Genomic DNA, 15,055 nt, shown 5'->3' with positions numbered 1-15,055 from the left:
TGGGTAGTTTGCTATAGTGCTTTCTTCAGTGAGCACAGAGTAGGTATGCAACTTGAAACGGAACTTTTCAGTTATGTCTATTAAATGATAATCAGGTGTAGACACTTTCGCTGAGGAAAAGGTAATTGGATTACAGCACTTCCAATTATTATCAGTTCTCTGAAATTTTCATGCTCACTATCCTGCTTTATTTGCATGGTGTATAAGAGAAAGGTGTAGTCAATTTTTTTTTTCATGTAGCTTTCTATTTCAGCTGAGCAGACTCTGCCATATTTCATTTACTAACACAGGGCCGTGGTTTCTTTTGTGGCTAGCCCACTAGCCCTCCCTTCTTTTCTTTCCTTTGCTGTTTTTGTTTTGTGTGCCTGAGGCTAGTCTATTTGGTGGCTCACTGGGACAGCCAGGGTCTTTCCAGAGACAGGAAGCACTGACTGCCTGTGACCTGCTGATAGGAAACCTGGCTGCTCTTGCAATAGCCTTCAGAGGCAGGAAGATTTTGCCTTCTACCCAGATGTAACGCTTTTAAACTGAATCCTAAGCTAAGTATTTCTAGTTACTAATACTTTCGTCACTCCTTGCAGTTTACAAAATACCCTCGCATGAATTTTACATCTATATCTGTCCTGTCTTTGACTTTTCCATAGAAGCTGATTTGTTGGCAAAGGAATTAACAGTAGCTAACAGTAGTTATTGAAGTAATGATAGTTTTACCTTAGGACAGAGTGTCAGTGCCTAATCTCTGACTCCAGGTTGAGTTTTCTCTTACAAGGAAGCTTTATCTTTCTCTCTTAAGTAAGCCTTGGTTCTTTCAGAGTGTCCTAGGCTTTTTTTTTTTTTCCTTTAAATTTAAATGTTGCTTCTTTGATCAGCCAATCATAAACGTCCTCTAAAGTGCAGTGTAAACCGACTAGACAGTTGGTTTGTGGTTAGATAGCAACTCCTACTTGAGAAAACCTACAGAGGCCACACCTCCAGAAGGCAAAGTGCATCTTTTAAAGGCAGGACTTCCACCTTCCAAGTGAGCTCCCATTGGTTAGAAAAGAATTGTTGAAAACACGTTTTAAAGCCAGCGATTTTGACTTCACTGTTTCAGTTCCTGTTTAGCCTGGTGTTGCAAGCTTAGTTTGTGTTGAGCAAAAAGTTAGGCAACCTGAAGGCATTGTGGTCTGGTGGAAAAACAAAGGCTTCAGTGTAAGGATGTAAACTAGCTTTTGCTAATAATCTAGTAATTAATGTGTGTCATTGGGTAAGTTACTTCATTCTGACCCTCAATTCTCACAGCTACAAAATGGAAATCTATTTACATTTCAGTCGTTGTACAGTTTTGCTAAAGATGGCACACAAAATGTTTAGCACAGCACCTGGCATGTTAAGTTTTCATGTAATGGCTATTGTTACTGTGTTGTAGCTTTGATGACAAGATGGATAGATGGATGGACTAGTCTCCAGTTGTAGCTTTGATTCTCCTATCTGGGAAAATCTTATGAAGATTCTGCCTCCTCAAGAAAATGGTTACCAACAATTTCAGGTGATTTATGGATCTCAGGAGCCCACCAGGACCTCAAGTTAAAGGACCCTGAGCGTTAGGCTCTCTGAGAACCTATGTCTCCCAAGTTAAAAGGGACCATAAGCCTGGGGCTGGTGGCTCATACCTATAATCCTAGCTACTCAGGAGGCTGAGATCTGAAGATCACAGGAAAGTCAGTGAGACTCTTATCTCCAATAAACCACTCAGAAAACTGGAAGTGGCACTGTGGCCACTCAAGAGCTGAGGGACAGCTCCCAGACCCAGAATTCAAGCCCCACAACTGACCAAAAAAAAAAAAAAAAAAAAAGACCATAGTCTAGTAACAACAACAGAGAAAAATCTAGTGAATCTAGATGGGTTTGTTTCTTCACCTGGGTGCTGGTTAGGTAAGTACACTTTGTGCAAATTCATCAAGCTGTTCATAAAGTTTTGCCCCCTAAGAAAGTAGGCATCAAAAAAAAAAAGAAAGAAAAGAAAAGAAAGTAGGCATCAAACCTAGGCCATTTCACATGGAAGATCTACCACCAAGCTAGATCCCTAGCCAACACTTAAAAATCTTATAGTTTTTATAATTTTTATGCTTTTCTCCAGATACATTATTCAATAAAAATTATACATATATATGTATAGTGTAAGGAGCCAACCTTATATATAGTTATACACATGATTTTATATATGTATACATATATATGTACACACAAATACATGTATGTATGTGTGTATATCTATGTATGTATGTATGTGTGTATGTATATATGTGTGTTTGTGTGTGTGTGTGTGTGTGTGTGTGTGTGTGTGTGTGTGTGTGTGTGTGTGTATGCCAAGTGCTGAGTACTAGTGGTTCATACCTGTAATCCTAATCCTAGCTCTTCAGGAGGCTGAGATCTGAGGATCACAGTTTAAAGCCAGCCCAGGTAGGAAAGCAATAAAATAAAATAAAATTTAAAAGCTGGTAATGTAATTTGTGGTTCAAATGGTAGAGCACTGGGTTGGGAAGGTGGCTCAGTGGTAGAGCGCTTGCCTTGCATGCATGAGGTCCTGGGTTCGATTCCTCAGCACCACATAAACAAAAAGAAAAAAGCCAGAAGTGGCACTGTGACTCAAGTGGTAGAGTGCTAGCCTTGAGCTGAAGAGCTGAGGGACAGCGCCCAGGCCCAGAGTTCAGGCCCCACAACCGGGCCCCTCCCCCCCCAAAAAAATGGTAGAGCACTAAACTTGAGGGAGAAAAACGCCCAGAGACAGCATCCAAGCTCTGAGTTCAAGCCCCAGGTCCAAAACCAAAATAAATAGATTTGGGGCCAGGTGCCAGTGAGTGACTCATGCTTGTAAACCTAGCTACTCAGACTGAGTTTTGGAGGATGATGGCTCAGTCAACCTGGGTAGAAAAGTCCATGAGCAAAAGAAACCGTCTCAAGTGGCAGGAGTGCAAAACTGATACCATAAAAAGAAACAGGCTGGTACTAGTGGTTCATACCTGTAATCCTAGCTTTTCAGGAGGATCCAGGCTCAAAGCCAACCCAGGCAGGAAAGTCCATGAGACTCATCTCCAATTAACCACCAGAAAACCAGAAGTGGCGCTGTGGCTCAAAGTGGTAGAGTGCTAGCCTTGAGCAAAAAATTTCAGGGACATTGCCCAGGTCCTGATTCAAGCTCCACAATCAACAACAACAGCAAGCTACTGGAGCTCTTGCCTAACTTACTCAGTGCCTTGGGTTCAAACCCAACACCAGAAAACGAAAATAATAAATAATGGGCTGAGAAGGTGGCTTAGTAGTAGAGTGCTTGCCTAGCATGCATGAATCCCTGGGTTCGATTCCTCAGTACCACATACACAGAAAAAACTGGAAGTGGTGCTGTGGCTCAAGTGGTAGAGTGCTAGCCTTGGGCAAAAGAATCTCAAGGACAGTACCCAGGCCCTGAGTTCAAGCCCCAGGACTGACCCCTCAAAAAAGAATAATACATAAATCTGCATTGGAGCTAGAGACTCTCATGGTGGCAGCTGTTGTCAGAGACAGGGGAAAGGACACAAACTGAAATCAGACCATTTACTTTTTCTGTTATTAGCTGTGTACCTTTCTTGAATTCCCTTGACCTTTCAAATCCAGTTTCCTGAATGCTTAAATCAAGGGTGTACCTGATCGGGAGCATTATGACGATACTATGAAAGGAAGTGACATGTGTAAGGATGTGTAACATACTACATAAATGTCATTGCTCTCTGATCTCTGAGGAAGACTAAGGAAAGGACTCAGCTGCCTTTACTGCCAATTTACACTGCTGATAGGTAGGCTTATTTTGGTGTTTGTTTGTTTGTTTGTTTTGGTGGTACTAGGGTTTAAACTTAGGGCTTTGCATTTGCTAAGCAGGTGCTCTACTATTTCAATCATGTGCCCACTCCTTTTTGTCCAGGATTGACTGCGATCCTCCCATTTACACTTCCTGCCATAGCTTTAATGACAGGCACATACCACCATGCCCAACTTTTGTTGCTTTTAAATTTAGCTTACATTTTTTTTACCACAACTATTATAGAAATCTTTTACATGCCGTTATTGTAATATCCTGCCATTCTCTCTGCCTTACAACCCTCCACAAGTATAATTCTCAAATAACAATCTCCTTTGCCCTGTTTTCTTTCCTCTTTATGTTAGCTGGTCTCATGATCGATAGTAAATCAGGTTGTCTACTCTCTCCCACACACTTACTTCAGGAATGACAATGTAGATTTATTAACTGGTCTTATGCATACATCAAAAGATCTACCAAACTATACCTTCCATATATGCATTCTATTTTATATTGATTCCACTTCAATAAAGCTGTTAAATAAATTTTTAAAATATCTCCTAAGCCAGGAATTGTGGTACACTCCTGAGATCTCAACATTCAAGAAACTAAAGCTGGAGGGAAATGACAAATTTTAGTGCAGACTGGCCTACATAGCAAGACTGGGTAGTGCCCAGTTTTCATCTCATGATAATTAAAGGAAATTTCAGCATGTAAAACCCTTGCATTGATATTTCTTATCTATTAGAGTCTAGTGTGAAAACAGGGTAAAATGCTGCAGTGGAAATCACACAGGTCAGATCATGGGACACGTAGGAAAGTCAGTCCTTAGGACTTCTTACCTCCTGCCAATCAGCCAGCAAGGCCCCACTGCAGAGCCCCCCCCCTCCAGAACTCCAAGCCCCTTTGGTCGCCCCTGTTTCTCTCTGTCCTGTTTGAACTCAGCCAAAGTTCTAAGAAGAAGGAAGGAGAGAGAGGCAGTGTCCACAGATCACCTCAGGTGTTTGAGTCCAGGCCAGGACTTCTGAAGCTGTCATCAATGGGACTTCTACTCTTGCAAGCAAGAGTTTATGAGGGCAAACATTTTCCCACAGAGAGGCCCATAGCCAGTTTTTAAGGTGGTACAAAGTCCAAAGTCCGGAGAACCACCATTGGAGGTGCATAAGGACCCATCATCTGCACCCTGGGTGCAGGGAATGGGCTGGGATTAAAAGAAGCAAGAATATCAGAGGGATTTGAAGGCCCATGCTCCCGCCTCCTCCTAGCAACCTGGAGCTGATTGGCTGTCTCCTGAGAATGACCATTTCTGTAAGTCCACATGTCAAAACAGAACTACCAGAATCTGCAAGGGTGCTGGGTCTTCTCCAACTGGCTATAAGCTAACCAGCCTACTCCAGTCTTGACCCGATCCTGCCTTTCCAGTAGGATTTCCTAAAGCTAGTGGGGGAGGAAGGGGACAGGGAGGGGATCCCCCTGCTCTGATCCCAACAACAGGAGAGGATGGGCAAACACTAACTTTGGCATTCCTCTGGTCTCCCATCCCCCACCTCACCCACAGTATTATGACTATAGGCTAGAGTGAGTTGTAGAGTCTGCATTCTTTGGGGGCTAAATAACTTGTTTGTTTTTTTTCTCAGTCATGGGGCTTGAACTCTGGGCCTGGGCACTGCCCCTCAGCTCTTCAGCTCAAGGATAGCACCCTACCACTTGAGCTACAGTGTCACTTCTGGCTTTATGCTGAGGAATCCAACCCAGGGCCTCATGCATGCAAGGCAAGCACTCTACTACTGAGCCACCTTCCCAGCCCCTAAATAACTTGTTTATCCAGGCCTCCATTTCAGCAAAGGCTCAGCACTACAAGGAGAAACTTCCTGACCTGAGTATTTCTTTTTTCTTTTTTCCTTCTTTTTTTTTTTTTTTGGGGGGGGGTCCAGTCATGGGGCCTGAACTCGGGGCCTGGGCGCTGTCCCTCAGCTCTTCAGCTCAAGGCTTGCGCTCTACCATTTGAGCCACAGTGCCACTTCTGGCTTTTTTTCTTTTTGCTTATGTGGTGCTAAGGAATCGAACTCAGGGCCTCATGCATGCAAGGCAAGTGCTCTACCACTGAGCCACCTTCCCAGCCCCCTGAGTATTTCTTTTAAGGACACAAGATCAGTTCAAGCCCCACAACTAACAAGAAAAGAGAGAGTTCAAAGGTCTTTGTGATAATTAGTCATTGTCACATTAAGAGGTGTAGTCTCTAAGCTCTCATGTTCAGTAATTTGGTCCATTCATGGAAAATTACTAATGAGAATTGCAAAAGGATATTACACATCCCCTGCTTTCAGCTGAGGAAGTGAAACATAAAACACAGGTGTAACACCAAACAGTGGTGCATGCCTGCTGTTTGGAAGGCAGAGACCAGGAGGATCATGGTTCAAACCTAGCCCAGATAAAAAGTTAGTGAGATCTGGGCACTGGTAGCTCACACCTGTAATCCTAGCTACTCAAGACACTGAGATCTGAGGATCACAGTTCAAAGCCAGCCTGAGCAGGAAAGTCCATGAGACTCTTGTCTCCAATTAACTCCCAGAAAATTGGAATGATGCTGTGGCTCAAAATGGTAGAGCATTAGCCTTGAGCAAAAGAGCTCAGGGACAGCTCCCAAGTCCCATGTTCAAGCCCCAATAACAATAATAAAAACAACAACAAAAGTTAGTGAGACCCCCATCTGGACAAACAAGCTAAAAAGGTAGTGTATGTTTGTAATCTCAGTTATGTGAAGGGCGTAAGTAGGAAGATCACTTTCTCAGCTGACCTGGGTAAAAATAAATACTCTATCTGAAAAGTAATCTAAAGCAAAAAAGGATGGAGACATTGTTCAACTAGTATTGTACTTGACTAGCATTCTTTTTTATTCTTTCTTTCTTTCTTTTTTATTCTTTCTTTCTTTCTTTTTTTTCCTTCCTTCCTTCCTTCCTTTCTTTCTTTCTTTCTTTCTTTCTTTCTTTCTTTCTTTCTTTCTTTCTTTCTTTCTTTCTTTCTTTCTTTCTTTCTTTCTTTCTTTTGCGGTCATGGGCTTGAACTCTGGGCCTGGGCTCTGTCCCTCTAGCTCTTCAGCTCAAGGTACACACTCTTAAACGTGAGCCACAGCGCCACTTCCGGTTTTCTGGTGATTTATTGGAGATAAGAGTCTCACTGACTTTCCTACCCTGGCTGGCTTTGAACTGCAGTCCTCAGATCTCAGCCTCCTGAGTAGCTAGGATTACAGGCATGAGCCACCAGCGCCCAGCTTTCTTTTTCATTTTTTTATGCCTGTCCTGGGGCTTGAACTCAGTACCTATGCCCTGCCCCTGAGTGTTTTTGCTCAAGGCTAGTGCTCTATCACAAGAGCCAGATTAACATGCATGAGCCACTGGCACCCAGCTTGCCTAGCATTCTTGGGGCCTTAAGCTCCATCCCTATCACTGCAGAGAGAGAAAAAAACAAAAACAAAACAAAACAAAAAAACAGAGAAAGGATGTATGTTATTGTAAATTTGCTGTAAAACACCAAGGTGGGCTGGGAAGGTGGCTCAGTGGTAGAGTGCTTGCCTTCATGCATAAGGTCCTGGGTTCCATTCCGCAGCACCACAGAAGCAGAAAAAGCCAGAAGTAGCTCTGTAGCTCAAGTGGTAGAGTGCTGGCCTTGAGCTGAAGAGCTGAGGGACAGTGCCCAGGCCCAGAGTTCAAGCCCAGGACAGGCAAAAAAAAAAAAAAAAAAAAAAAACAAGGTATAAGAAACATTCTGCCTAGTGCCAGTGGCTCACGCCTGTAATCCTAGCTACTCAGGAGGCTGAGATCGGAAAACCTCGGTTCAAAGCCAGCCCTAGCAGGAGCATCTCTGAGACTCTTATCTCCAATTAACCACCAGAAAACCAGAAGTGGTGCTGTGGCTCAGGTGGTAGAGCATTTGCCTTCAGCTGAAGAGCTCAGGGACAGCAACCAGGCCCAGAGTTCAAGCATCACAACCAACAACAACAACAACAACGAGGGCTGGGAAGGTGGCTCAGTGGTAGAGTGCTTGCCTTGCATGCATGAGGCCCTGGGTTCAATTCCTCAGCACCACATAAACAGAAAAAGCCAGAAGTGGCTTGTGGCTCAAGTGGTAGAGCGCTCGCCTTGAGCTGAAGAGCTGAAGGACAGTGCCCAAGCCCAGAGTTCAGGTCCACGACCGGACCCAAAAAAAAAAACAAAAACCAACAACAAAAGGAACATTCTTCCTTAGACAGCTATGATTAGAGGGAGCAACAATCATATTTGGGATGTGAGTTTTATTTCCCCCAAGAATCACCCATAAGACTGGGAGTAGAGCTATAATAACAAAAACAGCTTAGTATTAGCACAAAAACAGACTGAAAGATCAATGGACCAGATTAGAAGGCCTAGAAATAAAACCAAATACTTACAGTTATCTGATATTTGATAAGGGAGCCAAAGATATGCAGTGGAAAAAAGCCTTTTCAATAATTGGCGTTGGGAAAACTGGGCATCCATATGCAGAAAGCTTAAAGTGGATCCCTGCTTGGCACCATGTACTAGTATCAATTCAAAGGATCAAAGACCTCAACATCAGACCTGAAATTTGGAAATTACCACAAGAGGGAGTCGGAGAAACACTAGGACTCATAGACATAGGCAAAAACTTTTTTGGTAAGAGACCTAGGGGTAAAGCAGATAGGAGAGAGACTTGACAAATGGGATTACATCAAACTAAAAACTTTCTGTGTAGCAAAGGACATAGTTACTAAACTAGAAAGACAATCAACAGACTGGTAGAATATTTTTTTGGGGGGGTGGGGGCTTGAACTCTGGGCCTGAGCGCTGTCCCTCAGCTCTTCTGCTCAAGATGAGTGCTCTACCGCTTGAGCCACGGCACCACTTCTGGTTTTCTGGTGGTTAATTGGAGCTAAGAGTCTCACAGGAAGCTGGGCACCGGTGGCTCATACCTGTAATTCCTAGCTACTCAGGAGGATGAGATCTGAGGATGGAGGTTCAAAGCCAGCCCGGGCAGGAAAGTCTGTGAGACTCTTATCTCCAATAAACCACTAGAAACCAGAAGTGGCGCTGTGGCTCAAGTGGTAGGGCGCTAGCCTTGAGCTGAGGAGCTGAGGGACAGTGTCCAGGCCCAGAGTTCAAACCCCATGACTGACAAAAAACAACAACAACAACAGAGTCTCATAGGGGCTAGGAAGGTGGCTCAGTGGTAGAGTGCTTGCCTTGCATGCATGAGGCCCTGAGTTTGGTTCCTCAGCACCACATAAACAGAAAACGCCAGAAGTGGTACTGTGGCTCAAGTGGTAGAGTGCTAGCCTTAAGCTACAGAGCTGAGGGACAGTGCCCAGGCCCAGAGTTCAAGCCCCAGGACCAACAAAACAAAAGAGTCTCAGGAACTTTTCTGTCTGGGCTGGCTTTGAACTGTGATCCTCAGATCTCAGCTTCCTGAGTGGCTAGGATGACAGGCCTGAGCCACTGGTACCCAGCTGGGAGAAGATCTTTACCGGCAATACATCAGACAAAGGCCTAACATCCAAGCTCAAGAAATGAACCCCTCCCAAAGCTAATAAGCCAATTACTTGATGGGCAAAGCTGCTGAGGAGCAACCTCTCAGAAGAGGTAAGAATGGCAAAGAAACACCTGAGGAAATGCTTATCATCCTTTGCTATAAAGGAAATGCAAATCAAAACAACTCAGATTCCATCTCACCCCAGTGAATTCAAACAACAACAAATGTTGGTGGGGATATGGGGGGAAAAAGAACTCTACTGCACAGCTGGTGGGAATGTAAACTAGTACAACCACTCTGGACAGTCTGGAGGTTCCTCAAAAAGCTAAACATAGACCTTCCCTATGACCCAGTCATACCACTCCTGGGCATCTACCCAGAATATCACAAGCCAGGGTACCATAAAGATACTTGCATATCCATGTTCATTGCTGTACTATTTACAATAGCCAAGTTGCAGAAACAGCCCAGATGCCCTATAATAGATGAGTGGATCCAAAAAAAAATGTGGTACCTATACACAATGGAATTTTACACAGCCATTAGAAAGAATGTCATTTGCAGGAAAATGGATGGACCTAGCACAAATCATCTTAAATGAGGTAAGCCAGGCTTAGAAAGACAAATGTACATGTTTTCTCTCATATATGGAAGCTAGATCTAAAATACCAGGAAATAATCAATTATACAGGACTCTAGGCCTTCACACACAGTGAGACCAAAGGAGGATACACTCAGGAGAGGAACAGAAAGGCACAATGCCTAAGTGAATCTGATCATACAAAAGTATTTATCAAAATGAACTCCAGGAAATGATAAGGAAAGTTTTGTTTTTCTTTGTGCTGTTTTTGTTTTCTTTCCTTGTTGCTCTGTTTGTTTATATATCTTTGGGGGCAAAAGGGGGGTACAGAAATGGAGGAATAAAGGGTGAACAAATTCAGCAATGGTACTGACTGGACATTATGTTGAAAATGAACTATACAATTGTGGGTGGGGATGGGAGGGAAAAACAGAGACAGCAAGGGAAGGGGTAACATTGTCCAAAAAGAAATGTACTCTTAGCTGGCTGCTGGTGGTTCATGCCTGTAATCCTAGCTACTCAAGAGGTTGAGATCTAAGGATCATGGTTCAAAGCTAACCTGGGCAAGAAAGTTTATGAGACTTGTATCTCCACATGTGTCCACCAGAAAACTGGAAGTGGTACTGTACTAGCCTTGAACAAAAAAGCTCAGGGATAGTGCCCAGACCCTGAGTTCAAACCCCACAACACACACACACACACACACACACACACACACACACACACACACACACACGTACTCTTTACCTGACTTACTTAACTATAACCCTTCTACACATCACTTTTATAATAACAATAAAAAAAAAAATTTAGGGCTGGGGAGGTGGCCCAGTGGTAGAGTACTTGCCTTGCATGCATGAGGCCCTGGGTTCGATTCCTCAGCACCATATAAGCAAAAAGAAAAAAGCCAGAAGTGGTTCTGTGGCTCAAGAGGTAGAGTGCTAGCCTTGAGCTGAAGAGCTGAGAGACAGTGCCCAGGCCTAGAGTTTAAGCCCCGTCACCAAAAAAAACAACTTGGAGTAGTCTCTGGTCTCCCTGGAGAAAGGGTTACATAAATAAAGATCTTCAAGCCTCTGCCATGGAAATACAACACAACTATGTCCACATTTTCATGCCCCACACAAATAACGTGTGTCCATAGACACACAAATTGCCCATCAGACATTTTGCTGTCAAAGGTCATGGCATGTTCTCAGTTCTCGCCCAATCAGGCCTTGACGCCTTCCATTCATGTCTGCATCGGTACAGGTACTATACTTCACATTAAAGACAGGAAACAAAATGTATAAATCTCTACACACATAAATGGTGTCAAAATAAATAAAATCCAGCTCAATCTAATTTACTAAAGACATATCTAAAACAGAAAAAGACAGAGTAGGAAAAGAAATACTGGGCAAAAATAAATAGACCAATAGAAAGATGTGGGCTGGGGATGCCCTTCAGTCAGTAGTCAAACACCTGCTTAGCATAGATGAGATAAGGGGTTTCATCCCCAGTATTGAACAAATAAGTCCTATTAAGGCAAAAAGAAAAAAAGTATTAGGAAAGAGAAAGAATGTCTCTATATGATCATATAAATTTAAGCTGGGCACAGGTGGCTCATACCTGTAATCTTTTCTTTTCTTTTCTTTCTTTCTTTCTTTCTTTCTTTCTTTCTTTCTTTCTTTCTTTCTTTCTTTCTTTCTTTCTTTCTTTCTTTCTTGTCAGTTTTGAGACAAGACCTGTGTGCTGTCCTTCAGCTTCTTTTGCTCAAGGCTAGCACTCTACCACTTGAGCCACAGTCCCACTTCTGGCCTTTTCTGCTTATGTGGTGCTGAGGAATCGAACCCAGGGCCTCATGCATGCATGCAAGGCAAACACTCTACCACTGAGCCACCTTCCCAGCCCTCAAACCTGTAATCTTAGCTACAGGAAAGAAAAAAAAAAAAAAAGCTAAGTGCTGGTAGCTCACACCTGTAATCCTAGCTACTCAAGAAGCTGAGATCTGAGGAACTCGGTTCAAAGCCAGCCCTAGCAGGAGCATCCCTGAGACTCTTATCTCCAATTAACCACCAGAAAACTGGAAGTAGCACTGTAGCTCCAGTGATAGAGTACTTACCTTGAGCTGAAGAGCTCAGGGACAGTGGCCAGGCCCAGAGTTCAAACCCTATAACTAACCAACCAAAAAACAAAACAAAAACAAAAACAAAAAAACCCCTCAGTTGGCTCAGGTCTATAATCCTAGCTACTCTAGAGGTTGGGATCTGAGGATTGTGGTTCAACGCCAACCCTGGGTTGGAATGTCCATGAGATTCTTGTTTCCAATTAACCACCAAAAAGCCAGAAGTGGAACTGTAGCTCAAGTGGTAGTGTGGTAGCCTTGAGCAGAACAGCTCAGGGACAGCACGCAGGCCCTGAGTTCAAATCCCAGGACTGGCATAAGAAAATAATTCTAGATACTAAGGAGGCTAAGATCTAAGAATTGAAGTTTGAAGCCAGACCAAGCAAGAAAGTCCATGAGATGGTGATCTTTAATTAACCAGTAAAATGCCAGAAGTGGAGTCCTGCTCAAGTGATAGAGTACTAGCCTTGAATAAAAAAGCCAGGCAAGAGGGTAATATCCTAAGTTAAAAATTCCAGTATTAGCATAAAAATGACAATATTGACTCAATCAAGAAGATTTGGCATTTGGAAAGGGTGTGCATCTAATAACATTGTTTCACAAAGCTACCAAGAGATTAACAAATTTGTCATAGCAAGGTATTTAACAATCCTCTCTTCCTAATTGATAAAATATAAATTAAAATCCAGTAAGGATATGGAAGAGTTGAACTGCACAATAAATAAGCTCTCTCATGTCCTCTTCATGCAACATCTACACCAGATCAATTCAGTACTCCAATGTCTTAATTTCTATAGAATTGCATGAATTAGCCCTTAACTCTGCATTGTAGTTGTTGTTGTTTTTGTGCTGGTAATGGAGCTTGAACTCAAGGCCTGGGTGATGTCCCTTAGGTTTTTTTGTTTTTTTTTTCCACTAAAGTCTGGTGCTCTACTACTTGAGCTACAGTTCTATTTCTACCTTTTTGGTGGTTAAAATAAGTTTCATGGACTTTTCTGCCTGGGTTGGCTTAGATCTCAGATTCCTTAAGTAGCTAAAATTACAGGTGTGAGCCACTAGTTCCAAGCTTGCTTGTTTGTTTTTGAGACAGGGTCTCATGACATATCAGGCTGGTCTTGATCCTCCTGCTTAACCTCCCAAGTACTGGGATAGCAGGCGTATGCCACCATGTTCAGTTTATAAGTCCTTGTCCTCATCCCAGACACATAACAAGATGTCCGTGAAGTGGCAGAGACAGTAACTTACTGTGTGAACCTCTGCGAGCCTGTTACTGCTTCTGTAAAGTGGCCATAATAATACGTTGTTTTCGGGTCTGGGAAGGTGGTTTAGTGGTAGAGTGCTTGCCTTGCATGCCTGAGGCCCTGGGTTTGATTCCTCAGCACCACATAAACAAAAAGAAAAAAGCCGGAAGTGGCGCTGTGTCTCAAGTGGTAGAGCGCTAGCCTTGAGTTGAAGAGCTGAGGGACAGTGCCACGCCCAGAGTTCAGGCCCCACGACCGGACCCCCCCCCCAAAAAAAAGTAATAATACATTGTTTTCCCAAGTTGTTTTGCTGGCCAAAAGAGAACAGTACATATGAGCTATTTCATAAACCACAGGGAACAATATAAATGCAGGAGTAACTGCTGTGACAGTTTAACTGGCTTTACAAAGTATCCAGTAAAGTGGTAAAGATCACAGAAGACGTCACCAGGTAGACCAAGAGCACTAAGAATGCGCATGCCCGGAACTGGGTAGACTGGCTCTTGTGCCCAGGAGCACAGGAAATAGGTGAAGAGGGCTCTGGATAGGCTTTTGTTGGGTGATGCCTGCCCTCTGGTGGATGAGCCTGAACAATCTTGAGCTTTCTAGGTGTCCTGGGCTAAGCCACTTCCCAGTGAGTGTACCTGCCTGCTTGCCTGCCTGCCTGCCTGCCTTCCTTCCTTCCTTCCTTCCTTTCTTCCTTCCTCTCTTTCTTCTTTTTGTGCTGGTACTGAGGCTCTAACTCAGGGCCTAAGCTACCCCTTAGCTTTTTTCTTTTCTTTTTTTTTTGGTCGGTCGTGGGGCTTGAACTCTGGGCCTGGGCGCTGTCCCTCAGCTCTTCAGCTCAAGGCGAGCGCTCTACCACTTGAGCTACAGTGCCACTTCCGGTTTTCTGGTGGTTTATTGGAGATAGGAGTCTCACAGTCTCTCCTGCCCGGGCTGGCTTTGAACCGCGATCCTCAGATCTCAGCCTCCTGAGTAGCTAGGATTACAGGCGTGAGCCACCAGCGCCCAGCTCCCCTTAGCTTTTTTCACTCAATGTTGGATCTCTCCCAGAGCTCCACTTCTAGCTTCTTCGTGGTGGTTAACTGGAGATAAGAGTCTTACAGATTTTCCTGCCCTAGCTGGCTTTAGAATGGGTAGCTAGGATTAAAGGCATGAGCTACTGGTGCCCAGTAGCTCCTCAATTTCTGAACTTGCTTCCTGTGAGTCTAACAAGATGGGGAAGGGTAACTCTGGAAATTACCATTGTGGCTGTGTCATGTTAGAGAGAGTCTCTAAAGAGTGAGAAATAATTGAATGCAGTGGCTCAAGCCTGTAATCCTATCTACTTGGGAGACATGTGAGAATCATAGTTGGAGGCCAGCCCAGACCCCTCAAAAATATTTGTGAACCCCCTTATCACCCCATGATTAGACAACCGACCCTGTCCAGGCACTGACATGATAAAGAACAACTAGGAAGATCAGATAGTCCGGGCCAGCCAGTGGCTGGGGGGGAGGGGGGTGGAGTCAGAGAGTGAGAGCTTGTCTCACTGATGACTCACACCTCTTATCCTAGCTACTTAGGAGGCTGAGATCTGAGGATCACAGAGAAAGCTAGCCTGGGCAGACTAATCCCAGAGACTCTTATCTCTTAACTAACCAGAAGAAAGCCAGAAGAAGAGTTGTGGCACAAGTGGTAGAGTGCCAGCCTTGAGTGAAAATGCCAATGGCTCACACCTGTAATCATAGCAACTCAGGAGGCTGAGATCCAAGGATCACAGTTGGAAGCCAGCTCAGGCAGGAAAGTCC

This window comes from Dipodomys merriami, unplaced genomic scaffold (assembly GCF_024711535.1).
Source record: "Dipodomys merriami isolate MVZ:Mamm:240054 unplaced genomic scaffold, mDipMer1.0.p SCAF_28, whole genome shotgun sequence".
In the NCBI taxonomy this organism is placed as follows: Eukaryota; Metazoa; Chordata; class Mammalia; order Rodentia; family Heteromyidae; genus Dipodomys; species Dipodomys merriami.
Note: the sequence above shows the minus strand (reverse complement) of the source record.